A 14,644-nucleotide genomic window follows, 5' to 3' on the forward strand; every position below is an offset into this window, starting at 1 on the left:
TGATCCCGGGGTCCTGGGATCAAGCCCCGCATTGGGCTCCCTGCTCAGTGGAAAGCCTGCTTCTCCCTCTCTCACTCCCCCTGCTTGTGTTCTCTTTCTTGATGTCTCTCTCTCTCTGTCAAATAAATAAATACAATCTTTAAAAAAAAAAAAATTAGGGTTTTAAATAAATCAAAATAGCTGACTCATGGGGCCGGTAGAAACCAAGGTCGAGGGACAGTTCATATCATGTTAGAGAAAGCAGACAGCAGGAAGGATCCAAATGCATTCCCGAGAGAGAAGGAGGCTCTAAGGATTGACTCTGTCATCAGTTACCAAAGATGAAGAGACCCTCTCAAGAATAGACAAGACAGATGCCTGGTCCATACCACAGGGTAAGGCAAATGGCTTATCATAAACTACATTATTTTTTAAGGTTACCAAAATTTGATATATTTGATATGAAAACTTCAAACCCTATAGAAAGAAAACACCTTGGCATTGCCCTTTCACTGTCCTCTGCCCTATGAGCTCACTCTTTAGAGATGACTACTGTGAACAGTTCAGTGTTGAATCAAAGGAACCTAGTGCTTCTTTCCTGAACATGACAGAGAAAAGGATCCCAAAGAACGTGGCCCGAAGGAAAACAGACCACAGAGCTTCTTGCTGGGTTACAAGATCCTTCTGTGGGGTGACTCATTTATGCCTTATCCTTGACTTCTGCTATCTGCGCTGGAAGAAAAGCCTAAGAGAGGTGATATTTGCCTGTCACATGGAATCTAGGACTCAGTGGCAGTCACCAGGCAAATGACCATTCCATCCTGTGGATAAGGCGTTAACAGGTTCTGGTTAAACGCCAAATGGCTCCATCTGCTTGCTGCCGCAGTTAAGCCTTAGCCAACATTAACGTCTTTATGTTACATTAACATATCACATTATTAGCGCGCAGAGCCTTGGGGAATGGAACAGGTATGTTTTAAAGCAAGGAGGAGAAACCTGGGCTGGTGAATCTGCCTGGGGTGGGACACTGTAATAGGGGCTCTGGGCACCTGGAACCCTGGAAGGAAGTTGAAAGGGAAAGAAGGGGCCGTGGCTCCTGGGATGGGCTACGTCCAGGGGCTAAGCTTTACACACTTGACAGTTTTGCCTTGGAGCAGACAGTAATCAGTATGGTATAAAGTTAGATTTGTGTTGATTTTAATTAATTTATATCAGCACAGACTTGTCAAAGGACTGTACCTCTACACACCCTGTTCCAGAACCTGGGCCTTGAAGGAGTTGGAACAGACCTTGAAGGCTGAGTGAGGAGGAGAAGCCACACCGACAGTAGGCCCCTAATATCCATTCTCCCTCGCGTGGCGCATCACAGAGGACTGCCCTGTTCAGTGAGGCCATGTGACCGGTGTCGGCTCCAGGGTGATGAGTGGGAGTGGTGCGTGCAGTGTCTCTGTAGTGCCCTCCCTTTTAGGCTGGCTTCCCCAGAAATACATGCTGACAACAGGATTCCAGTGCAAGTTGTTTATTTGAGAAGGTGATTCCAGGAAGCAGAAATAGGGGAGTGGGGGAAGTGTGTCAGTCTGGATTTTCTGAGAAGAAGGGACCAAGGTGGGATTAAACATACAAGGATTTTATTAGGCGAAACATGTATGTGAGGGACAGTGGGGACGGAGCCAGATGAGGCCAGGAGAGCTGGCAGACCCCCAGGCAAAGATGCATCCGACCCTAAGTGAGGAAGAGAGGGAAAGCCTTCGACTGCCTGCTGGTCTGGGGAAGGGTAGCAAAGCCAGCATCTGGGGAGTCCCAGTTCTCCTGGGAACGCCCGGCTTTGGAGTCCTTGTGACAGTCATTGACTGGAGCCGCCCGTGGGAAGCTGGCTTTGCACAAACACAGCTGGTGGCTTCACAACAGTAGCCAGCCTTAGCAGCCACACCCTCTGGCTGGAGGCAAGTGTGCTCGGTGTATTCTCCTGCCACCGCAGGAGACGAGGCAGGGAGGACAGCGGCGTTAAGAGTGCACTGGTGAGCCACTGGGGGCAGCTGAGGCACAACCTGCTGGGGCCCCCGGGAGGCCGGGTACCCCGCCCCCGCCTGAGGGGCACGGAGGGGGAACACACCGCCACCCTCTTGCTGCTGCTGATTGGCTGGCCCTCACTACAGGAGCGAAACTAGTGTGGCAACCAGCACGGGTTCAATCCCAAGCATGAATGTGCGAGAGACACTTTTTAAACTTCACTTTGAGAAAGCATTTCCATTTGCTCCTGCATGGAATCTTTCCACCAGAGTTGCTAACAAACAGAACATATGACTGATTGGGGTTATGCTTCCTCTTTCTTCACACTCCTCACCTCCCTCCCCACTCAATTCTGCTGGAGAATTAGAAAAGTGTGAAATGCCCCCAGAGTGAGGAACACAGGGGATTCTGGGAAAAACCAGACAGAACAATCCACCCCTCCCCACCGTAAGGACACACTACCTACCAAGTCCCTGATTACAACAATTTCTCTTCTTTACAACTCTGTGTGGAAACTTATGGTCAAGAAAACAAAACAAAAAAAGACTAGAAAGAAATATACTATACTAAGCTGGTGGAATTATGGATATTTTTCTTTTATTCCATAGTGAAATGTGATTTTACCCTTTTAACTTAAATGTTTATAGTAGACTATTTTTTTTCAACTTTCCTATATGCTTAAATGCTTCCATAATAGAAATTATACTTTAAATTTCAAAACAATTACTCCTCTTACCTTTCCCATTTTTGCTACCTTAATATCCCCTGCTTCCTGGTCCCTCTGCTTCACTGCCTTCTCTCTGCCATCAAAAACAAAAGAGACCATTAGTTCCAAATCCTTGGTGGTTCGTTAGGGCACATGTGACCTTGGGTGGGTGAAAAGCTTTTGTTATTCCTGGCTGAGGAATTCACTGAATCTGAGGGGTGACGGTGGTGGGGCCTCACCTGAAGGGAGGGTGGCAGAGGAAATTTGGTCTGAGTTTATAGTCAGTCTTCCTCCTGCAGCAAAACCAACTAGCTAGTCATCACATCTCTTCTCCCTGCAAACAATAGCAGGACCATATTTCTCAGACTCCCTTGAAGTTCATAAATACCCATGTGAGAGCTCAGCCCATGGGACAGGAGTAGAAGTGATGGCATGATTTCCAGAGCTCAAGATGTTAGGTGCTTGGGTCCCTCCTTAATCACCACTTGGAAGGGAGCTTGCCACCTAGCAGGAACACCCATTCTGGACTTCACTTGGCAGAGAAATAACCTTCAATTGTATTAAGCCATGGAGATGTTTGTTTGGTACAGCAGTGAGCCTACCACAACTAATACACTGTTAATCTCTCATGTCTGCCAAACTGGCTCCAAATCCACAGAGTCTGAGGTGAATTTGACTACAGAGAGTGGTGGAGCTCCACTTTTCTAAAGACCTGCAACCTGGACTCTTTTGCAATCACAATACAATGGGGAGGTAGTATCCTTGTTGTCCCCAATCTCACGATGTCCTCTAGATTACAGTAACTTTCCCCAGTGGAAAGATTCCCCTAGGTAATCCCCTAGTAAATATCAGATTCAAACATAGGCGATCTAATTCCAGGGCCAGAAACGAAATTCTCGGGATTCCAAAATGCTGAGATTTGCACCAGAATGAAATCTTCTGTGACTGCAATGCTCTTGCTGCTGGCCTTGTGATGGTTGGTACTTGTACTTGGTTGGTCTTTCCCTCCTCCCCTCACTGTGCTCCCATCCTGCTCTTGATATCCAAACTCCTCCTGTTGATGGCTCCAGCTCTGGAAATGTACAGCCTTGCAAGGGATGACACCATCTCTCTCTTCCTTGATCTACTTAATCTGATTAGACACAAATCGTAATATGCCTTGATTCAGGGAACTTCCCTTTGCTAAATTAAGTCTCCTGAGATCTCTCACATACAGACCTTGATTTATGAACACCAGACTCCTTCAGTCCTCTGTGATTTTCTTTATTGAAGCCATGCAGTACCAGCTCTCAAGCAAAACAGAGCTGGTGATAAAATCTTGGTTTCCTATGAATTCAGAGAATTCAGGGAACATCAGAGGTCATGTGTTTCAAATACAGAATAAATCACTTTGACTCTACTCACCAGGATAACAATTAGAATAACAACCAGACAAACCCTGGGCTTTGATAGGACACTTGGTTCAATATTGAAATACTAATAAAATGATCTGTTATGACTATTTTCAGTAATTCAACATTTCTCTTACAAAATGCCTCATATACTCTGAATTTTCCCAACCGCAGTACACGGTGCACCTTCCTGGACCATAATGAGGATAAAAACATTTACCATTTATTAAGCACCCACTATGTTCCAGCACTGTGCCAAACAAACACCATCTACTTACCATTTCATCCCCATTTTAGAGATAAGGAAACGGACACTCAGAGAGGTTATGTTACCTGGCCAAGGTGGGGCAGGCAGGATAACAGACCCCCAAATATCTTCATGTCCTAATCCCCAGAACCTGTGAATGGTTACCCTGCAAGGCAAAAGGGACATGGTGAGTGTGATTAAGTTAAGGACCTTGAGATGGGGAGATTATCCTGGATTATTGCAAGAGTCCTTATAAGGAAAATAGTTAGGCAGGAGAGTCAGAAAAGGAGGAGAGACAAGTGAAGCAGAGGTCAGACTGATGTAGGGCCGTGAGTCAAGAGCGTACGGGCAGCCTTTCGAAGCTAGAAAGGCAAGAGCCTCTAGAGCCTCCCGGAAGAGCACCACCCTGTCAACCGATTTTAGACATATGACCTCCAGGACTGTAAGATAATAAATTTGTGTTGCTTTAAACTACTAAGTTTGTGGTGATTTGTCAGGGCAGCAATAGGAAACAGCTCAACAATTATCACAGGGATGCGAAGTGGTAGAGGCAGGATTTGAACAATGTTCTGTATGACTGCAGAGACCGTGCTCTTTATTTATAAGTTGAATGGCTTTAGCACTTAAATATATGGCCTTGAAAATATGATTTTTATGTTACAAAAAAATATTATATTAAGACACAGAATATGCAACCCCAAGGATTTTTTTAAAGATAAAATGTGGGAGGTCAAAAAATTACAATAGGCCAAAAGAACAAATAGAGGGCATAGAACTAGGGTCATCTTTTTTTTTTTAAGATTTTATTTATTTATTTATTTATTTATTTGAGAGAGCGAGAGAGAGCATGAGCTGGAGCGAGGGGCAGAGGGAGAGGGAGAAGCAGACTCCCCGCTGAGCAGGGAGCCCGATGTGGGACTCGATCCCAGGACCCTGAGATCATGACCTGAGCCAAAGGCTGATGCTTAACTGACTGAACCACCCAGGCACCCCTTGGGTCATCTTTATATGGTAAATTGGTACAATGATGAAGGTGCTATCATAAAGCCATGGTGTAAGAATGGATTGCTTAGTTGATGGTGATAAGAAACTGGAGTCTAAAAACCAGTAATAAAGTATGTGCAATGCAGGCAGACTGCAGCCTTTCCTCATACCCTGAAAGAGAAGACTCCGGATTGATTAAAGTTTTAAATGCGAAAGGAAGGATGATAAAACTAATAGACGAAAATGTATGAGAAGATCATAACCAAGAGATGGGCAACTGTAAGGGAAACAACAATAGATCTAGTTGTATTAAGTGAAAAGATTTCTGTTCGATAAACAAATATAAACAGGTATCAATCTGGAAAAATGGAGTCACAATAACTTAAAAAGAGAAAGAATTTATTTTTATACTCTACAAAGAACTCCTGCAAATTAACAAGAAAAACACAGGAAACAATAGAGAATGGGCAAAGGATATGTGTCACCAGTTTAGAGGTGAGATTCTCAAACTCATATTAATGCAATCAGATAAATGCAATTAAAACAGTGGACACAACATATTATGCCCATAAGAATAGAGGAAAAATAGAGAGGTAATTAACATGAGGGTTAATGATGTGAGGAAATGGGAAATTGTGTGCACTGCTGATGGAAGGGAAGACTGAGACAGTCATGCAGGAAAACTGCCTGGCATATGCCCTAGGACCCATGGCTCCCCTCCTAGATAATATCCCAAAGACCTGCTCATAAGGGATTGTAAGTGGGCATTTATAAGGATATTCCCAACTGTATTATTGGGTAGCAAAGAGTTGGAGGCAATCCAGGGGCTCGTCCTTGGACACAACGGATAACGTGCTGCGGACACACCACAGGGCACACTCCGCGGCAGTGAGCAACACACTAGCTGTACACCCATGTGGACGTATCTTAAAAGACAGTGTTGAGTGAAAAAAGAAAGAACCAGAGCAAGTTTCAATGCCATAGACACAAATTAAAACACAAAATAACACTTTGTTCTACAAAGAAACGTAACTTTCCAAGGGCTTTTATCAAACACATTGAAGTGGATGCCTAGGGGAAGAAGGGAATAGAAGGAGAGATCAGGGATAAAAAGGAAAATAAATCAATAGAACAAAAGTGATGATTCCTACAGAGCAATGATGCTAATATGCTGTAACTTCAGATCTTTCTACACCTAAAATATTAGAAATAATAGTTTAAGGCGGGGGAAGGGCTCTTCTCTGTAAGCCACGCCATACTACAGAACAAGTCCCCAGGGGAAGCCACTTTTCCTGTCATGTCGGTTAGAAAACGTGAAGTGTTGACAGGTACCTAATGTCCACTGATTCAGTAAAACACTCTGAGAGTTAGAAAGAACAGAAGCAGGGTAACCTGCATCTTGAAAAGACCTCTTAAAGTAAATTCACTTAAAATGGGAACCAAAATGTCATTTCAAGTAGTGAAAAAAAAAATTAGAACAGCATCTTTTTATGCTTCAAAAGTGAAACAAAACATTTCAAGGATATGTTTTATCTCATACTTTACAAAATTGTATTTTTAATGCAACACTGGTCTGCTGTATTGCTAAGAGCTGGCAACTGGGCAATAAATTTTTGTTGGAAGAACGAATGAACAAATGATGACCAGCTAGCTCTCAGAAAGAACAAAGGGTGAATCGAGTGTTACTTTTTTCTCCAGAACTTGCCATCATTTTTTCTCTCAATTTTTAACTGGTTTAATTAACTCTGTGAGATGTTTTGGTTTTGCTGAGCTTGCCGGTGACTCTAGCAATCCTCCAACTTCACATTTATCAATTTTGTGAAAACCTGCATATTCACAGGTAGCGTGCTTTCTCTTTGCAGTTGATCTGCATTGTATCTGCATTGCAGGCATGCACAGGGACATTTTGACGGGAACCACTTTCATAACTGACCATTGAGAAGTGACTTTTTGATCCTTATGTTCACTTCTGCTCACCATGCAACCCTGTTCCTCTGAAAATCAATGAATGCTCTGGTTACAGAGATACTCTCTACTAGCTCCACTTTGCAGGTAAGAAAACTGAGGCTCACAGAGGTTAGATGCTTGCCCCAAGTCTCATGGCTTGAAAGTGGCAAACCACAGAAAGCACAATGGGATTCAGCCTATTCACTCAAATGACCCTCAGGCAACTCTATCGGGCGGGGGGTCTCTGTCACTGGTCCCACTTTACAGATGTGGTGCCACTGAGACTCAGAGAGATTAACCGCCCATGAGGAATCTAGTAAGTAGAATGCAATTTGAACCCAGGCCAATTTGGGATTTTCACTTCCTCCACCTCCTCTGGTTTCTCAACTCTTTTTTCCACTTTTTTTTTGTTGTGGTAAAATACACATAACATAAACATTGCCATCTTAATAATTTGAGAGGGTACAAGTTCAGTAGTATTAAATATTGTTGTGTAACCACCACCATACCCATCTCCATAACTTTTTTCATTTTATGAAACTGAAACTCTGTACCCATTAAACACTAACTCCCTATTGCCCTCCCCTCCCGATGCCTGCAACCACCATTCTACTTTCTGTCTCTATGATTCTGACGACTCTAAGCACTTTATAAAGTGGAACCATATATATTTGTCTTCTTATGACTGGCTTATTTCACTTAGCATAATGTCCTTAAGGTTCATCCATATTGTAGCATATTCCAGAATGTCCTTTCTTTTTAGGGCTGAATAATATTCCATCTTATGTATATACCACATTTTGCTTATTTGTTCTTCCATCAGTGGACGTTGGGCTGTTTCTACCTTTTGGCTAGTGTGAATAATACTGCTATGAACATGGGTATATGAATATCTCTTTGAGACCCTGCTTTCAATTTTTTTGGATACATGCCTACAAGTGGGATTGCTGGGTCATAGAGTAGTTCTATTTTTAATTTTTTGAGGCACCTCCACACTGTTTTCCACAGCAGCTGTGCCATTACCTTCCCCCCAGCAGTGTTTAAGGATCCCCTTTTCTCCACATCCTGGCCAACACTTGTTGTTCTCTAATATCTTGATAGTAGCCATACTGATGGGGTCAGGGGGTATCTCATTATAGTTTTGATTTGCATTTCCCTAATGATCAGTGATGTTGAGCATCTTTTCATGTACTTGATGGCCATTCATACATCTTCTTTGGAGAAATGTCTGAATAAGTCCTTTGCCCACCTTTAATTGCTTTCTTTGGTTTTGCTGTTATTAAGTTTGAGAAATTCTCTATATATTCTGGATATTACTCCCTTATCCGATACATGATTGACAAGTATCTCTGCCCATTCTCTGCGTTGCCTTTTTGCTTTGTTGTACATGTCTTTTGGTGCATACAGTTTTCAAATATTCACGAAGTCCAATTTGTCTTCAACTTTTAATTTTTAAAATTTTAAAATTTTATTTATTTATTTATTTTAGATTTTATTTATTTATTTGACAGAGAGAGAAACACAGAGAGAGAGGGAACACAAGCAGGAGGAGTCGTAGAGGGAGAAGCAGGCTTCCCGCTGAGCAAAGAACCAGATGCGGGGCTCGATCCCAGGACCCTGGGATCATGACCTGAGCTGAAGGCAGACGCTTAATGGACTGAGCCACCCAGGCGCCCCTCAACTTTTAATTCTTGTTCACAATCTCATTCCTGCCCTCTCCTCACCACCATTTCCTTTTCAGCTTTTTGGAAGGTTTGGAGAAACAGCATGGTTGATAATCATCTCTCTGATGACAGACCCCCGCTTGGCATTTTCACAAAGTTGTACACTGTAAGCGCCATTATTACTAAGTCTTTATTGACATCATCTTGCACATGCGTTATAGCCTGGGTGCTCCCCATTCCAAAAGTAGACTCTGAAATGAGGACTTGGGTGCAGTTGATCTATCTAGGAGGTGATTTCAAAAAGTAGGAGTGATAGAGGGTGGGACAGGGTAAAAGGAAAAGCCACTAGAAAATTGTCATGTTGAGGTCATCATTATGAGCAACTAGAGTTAAGACCCCAGTAAACACTCTTGGGGGCTTATGATGCTTCTCAGAAGCTCTTACCCTCCATGGATTGACACTTTCCTGCATGTTTTGGCTGTGCATGGTGGGTGCTGAGGTGACCCCGGATTCCCCTGCTGAGAGGAAGACTTGTTTCCCTGGTCTTGGTAGTGCTGCCTAAAGATGGCCATCAGCTATCAGCCTTCCTGGAGATAACACAGGGGAGGAAAACTGCCTCATCCAAGGACATGCTTCCTTCCAGGGGAGCCCACAGTCTGTCAATGCCTGGGTATAGAGGCCTGACCCAGCCCCCTAAATTGGGTAACTCTGCAAGTCCGTCATGGCTCCAGAGCATGCTGAAGGGTCAGCTCAAGGTCTCCTTGGGACTGCATCATGGCCAACTTTTTCCTCTGCCCCCACCTGCCTCCATAACCTTCCTTCCTCAGGGGTTGATGCCCAGAGTACTCCCCAGCAAGCCAGACCTGGCATAGCCTGTCTATACACCATGTGTGGGCCCTCCCCTTGGGGCAAGGGAGGCCCCAGAGAAGGAAGTGGAGAGCACACAGCTTATGGAGGGATGCTGCAGGCCAAAGGAGCAAGGAGACTCACAGCTCCCCAGGGTTGTAACTGCACGCGAGGCTTGAGGGGTGGCAGGGGGGCAAGAGGCAGGGCCCAAGGGGCTTCTGCTACCACATGAGTCAGAGCTGATTCCCAAACTGTCAAACAAATCTGGGTCTTGCCCTACTGAAGTTTAATGATAGTAATAATTTGTTGCCATTATTTTTGAGCACCTCAATGTGCCCAGGTAAAATAATGTTAATGGGAAGGAGAAGTGGAAAGTTATGACATCAACAATAGTCATGATGAGAACAGTCAAAGGCTAAAGACACACTGGCCAATGAACCAAAAGCAGAAGTCCTGTTCCTTTCATAAGCCCCACAGCTGACTTTCCCCGTCTAGTGCCTTCAGTCCTGCAGGCCAGCCCCGCTGCAGTGATGCTGGTAGGAGCTGGAATCATCACTATTCTACTGCTACCCTCCAAGCGCTGCATGGAGAGTGCCTCATCACCAAGGAGAGCCTGTGTCCCGTTCTTTTCCACCCAAGTCACTGAGAGGAGCTGAGACCCATAATCAGAGGAAGCAAAATGCTTCTGTCCATACTGCCAAGGGAATCCTAGAGGATGCAAAATGGTGCCAAAAGGAAGGTTGTGGGGAGCTGAGACATGAGCAAGGAAGAAGGGCTGAGAACAGCATTACTGACCTCAATTATGTGCTCACCTGGGCCTTTGCCTATGCACGATGCTCTGCTTTGTTTTGTTTTAATCCCTGTTTGAGGGTATTCCACAGTTCATTTAAAGGGACTCTCCAGAAGGGAACCAGAAGGGAATAAGACAGCAGGGTTGAAACTCTAATAGGGGATATAGGGATTTTCTTTTATTTACCTAAGAACAAAATACAAGGAAAGATCAGAATAGTGAAGAAAATAATTGCAGCAAACACTGGCTGGACTGAAAAGATGCTGAAGGAACTTCAGAATAACTGAATTGTACTCAAGGTACTCAGTCCCCTGACTGGGGCTGGTGGCTCCTTCCTAATGAATATTTATGAAGTCTGGGGGTCTGAGAGTCCAGAGATGCTCCAAATTACATCTGGGGAAAAAGAGAGTCACTTAATAAGACAACAAAGGTGAATAATTGCAGAAAGACATGCAAAATATCTAGTGGCACCCCGGTCCCATTCTTTTGGCATAGAGCCAAGCAGAGTGGCATGTTCAACCTTTTCTTCCCTCCCGAATGGAAATTACCATAACAGTATTCAGGAGAAGAAATTTTTGCCGACCCCTGAGTACCTGACTTGGCAAAAGTGAGACTCAGAATTTCCCACAGCAAAGTGAGTGGTGATGGAAGCTTCTGGCAGACTAGGCATTGGGTTTGACAAAGTCAGTTACCCACAGTTAACGGAAAGCATTGTTGAGAATTCTCTAGAACTTCAGAAGAAAAAGGCAAAATTATGTGGTTGTCATGTCACTGCCAATTACCTTTAACCTATTCTCCAATTTACCCAACTGAGAGCGGCTTTGATTGGATTAGTCAGGCAATATCATCACTACCAGATCCTTCTTCATTGAAGTCAATTAACCTGCCATGAATTCCTGTGAGACTGTGAGTTTCTGGAGGGTGAGGACTGTGTCCTCTTCTCTTGTGGCTGTGCTGTGCCTAACATATAACATATGCTCAGGGTCTATTGGCTGAATGGGTAAAGGGAGCTAGGAGGTTGCTGATGTGAATACCCAACCTTCATAATTCTCCCTCTTGCCCATCTGTCTTTCTTCCTACTCCCTACCCACAAATGCCTCAGGGGCTCCTTTCTTAAGACCATTTTAGCTACTGTTGGGATTTGCTTTTGGCATGGATTTTCCAGATGATCATATCCAAGAGATCTCCAAAATAAGAGGTTAGTGGGAAATAAAGAACAAAAATGAATGGTACTGATATTCCAACAGAAGAATCCTAAGCAATTAGAATAAAAATGCAGGAGGCAAGGCAGGGGGAGTGTGGAGCAGAGGGGGATCTAGTAACACTGGTTTTGTAAAATTTAATAAAACGTATAATTGACCCTCATTAGATTTATTCACATTACAAAGAGAAAGCTGTTTGCTAATGAGAAAAGCTTTATTCCCCAAATTTCAGATCACGAATTCATTTCCCCTCTTCCTTGCTGGTTTGGCACATTTTTAAATGGCTTGGTTAAAACAATTATTAATCCTAAATTAAATATCCATGACAATTAATCCCCCAAGAACCAAGGAAAGTTGCTATTGCTTCCTACCTCATTTTCTCTGTGACCAAGTTGTTACTTGCTCTCTCTAATGCTACTTGTGAGCTTTATTAAAGCAGAAGAAATACACTGTAGGTTAAAGGGGAGAAAATAAATAAAAATAAAATAGAGACAGTGAAAATGTTTGTTAATTAGGCCACAGGCAGGCATTTTTAGCTTTGTTTTACTGTGTACTTCTTATTAAAGATTACATTTAAAATTGAAAGGGCAAAATGTTTATTATTAGCTGTATACTTCATCTGTAAAATATGAATAATAATTGTACCTCATAAACTGTTGTGAGGCTTAAATGACTTAATCCATGTAAATTGCTTAGGACAGTGCAAAGCTCCCCACAAGGCCTGGTCCATGCCAGCTTTTATCATTATTACCCCCCTGTGTGTTCTTTCCAGGCACTTTGGCTATTATTATGGCATTATGTCAAATAATATTTTTTAAAATATCCATTCAACATTTAATTTGGACAGACTCTGAGAAACTAATTTTCTCTCTCTTTTTTTAAGATTTATTTATTTATTTTAGAGAGAGAGAGAGTGAGCAAGCAGGAGGAAGGGAAGAGGGAGAGGAAGAGAGAGAATCCTCAAGGAGACTCCCCACTGAGCACAGAGCCCAATGTAGGGCTCAATCCCAGGACCCTGAGATCATGACCTGAGCTGAAATCAAGAGCTGGCTACTCAACTGGCTGAGCCACCCAGGCGCCCAATACTAATTTTCTCTTAAAAAACATATATTTTCTTCTGTTTGAAATAAAAGTCATTACAAACCTTCCTCTACTTAGGATGGGGTTACATCCCAATCAACCAATCATAAGTTGAAAATATCATTAGGTCAAAAATGCATTTAATACCCCAAACCTACCAAACATCATAGCTTAGCCTAGCTCACCTTAAATGGGCTCAGAATACTTACATTAGCTATGGTTGCAGAAAACCATCTAACACAAAGCCTGTTTTATAATGAAGTGTTGACCTATCTCATGTAATTTACTGAATACTGTGCTGAAAGTGACAAACAGAATAGCTGTAAGTGTGATATATTGAGAGCATTTCATCCTAAAGCAACATATACACATTCTTCTCTAGTGCCCATGGAACATTCTCCAGAATAGATCACGTACTGGGTAAAAAATCAGGTCTCAACTGATACGAACAGATTGGGATCATTCCCTGCATATTTTTGGACCACAATGCTTTGAAACTGGAACTCAATCACAAGAGGAAATTTGGAAAGAACTCAAATACATGGAGGCTAAAGAGCATCCTACTAAAGAATGCATGGGTCCACCAGGAAATTAAAGAAGAATTTAAAAAATTCATGGAAAAAAATGAACATGAAAACACAACTGTTCAAAACCTTTGGGATGCAGCAAAGGCGGTCATAACAGGGAAGTATATAGAAATACAAGCCTTTCTCAAAAAATAAGAACGGTCTCAAATAAACAACCTAAACTTACACTAAAGAATGTAAGAGAAAGAATAGCAAATAAAGCCTAAACCAAGCAGGAGAAAAGAATTAATAAAGATTAGAGCAAAATCAATGGAATAGAAACTAAAGAACAGTAGAACAGATCAACAAAAGTAGGAGCTGGTTCTTTGAAAGAATTAGTAACACGGATAAACCCCTGGCCAGACTTAACAAAAAGAGAAAGAACCCAAATAAATAAAATCATGAATGAAAGAGAAGGGATCACAACCAACACCAAAGAAATACAATTATAAAAACGTATTATGAGCAACTATATGCCAACAAATTAGACAATTTGGAAGAAATGGATGCATTCCTAGAGATGTATCAACTACCAAAACTGAACCAGGAAGAAATAGAAAACCTGAACAGACCCATAACCAGTAAGGAAATTGAAGCAGTGATCAAAAATCTCCCCAAAAACAAGAGCCCAGGGCCAGATGGCTTCCCAGGAGAATTCTACCAGACATTTAAAGAAGAATTAATACCTATTCTTCTTAAACTGTTCCAAAAAATAGAAATGGAAGGAAAACTTCCAATCTCGTTTTATGAGGCCACCATTACCTTGATCCCAAAACCAAAGACCCCATCAAAAAGGAGAATTACAGACCAATATTCCTGATGAACATAGATGCAAAAATTCTCACCAAAATACTAGCCAATAGGATCCAACAGTACATTAAAAGGATTATTCACCATGACCAAGTGAGACTTATTCCTGGGCTGCAAGGTTGGTTCAACATCCACAAATCAATCAATGTGATACAATACATTAATAAAAGAAAGAACAAGAATCATATGATACTCTCAATAGATGCAGAAAGAGCATTTGACAAAGTACAGCATCGTTTCTTGATTAAAACTCTTCACAGCGTAGGGATAGAGGGTACCTACCTCAATATCATAAAAGCCATCTATGAAAAGCCCACAGCGAGTATCATTCTCAATGGGGAAAAACTGAGAGCTTTTCCCCTAATGTCAGGAAAACAGCAGGGATGTCCACTCTCAGCACTGCTATTCAACATAGTACTAGA

This window comes from Phoca vitulina, unplaced genomic scaffold (assembly GCF_004348235.1).
Source record: "Phoca vitulina isolate PV1807 unplaced genomic scaffold, GSC_HSeal_1.0 scaffold10, whole genome shotgun sequence".
NCBI lineage: Eukaryota > Metazoa > Chordata > Mammalia > Carnivora > Phocidae > Phoca > Phoca vitulina.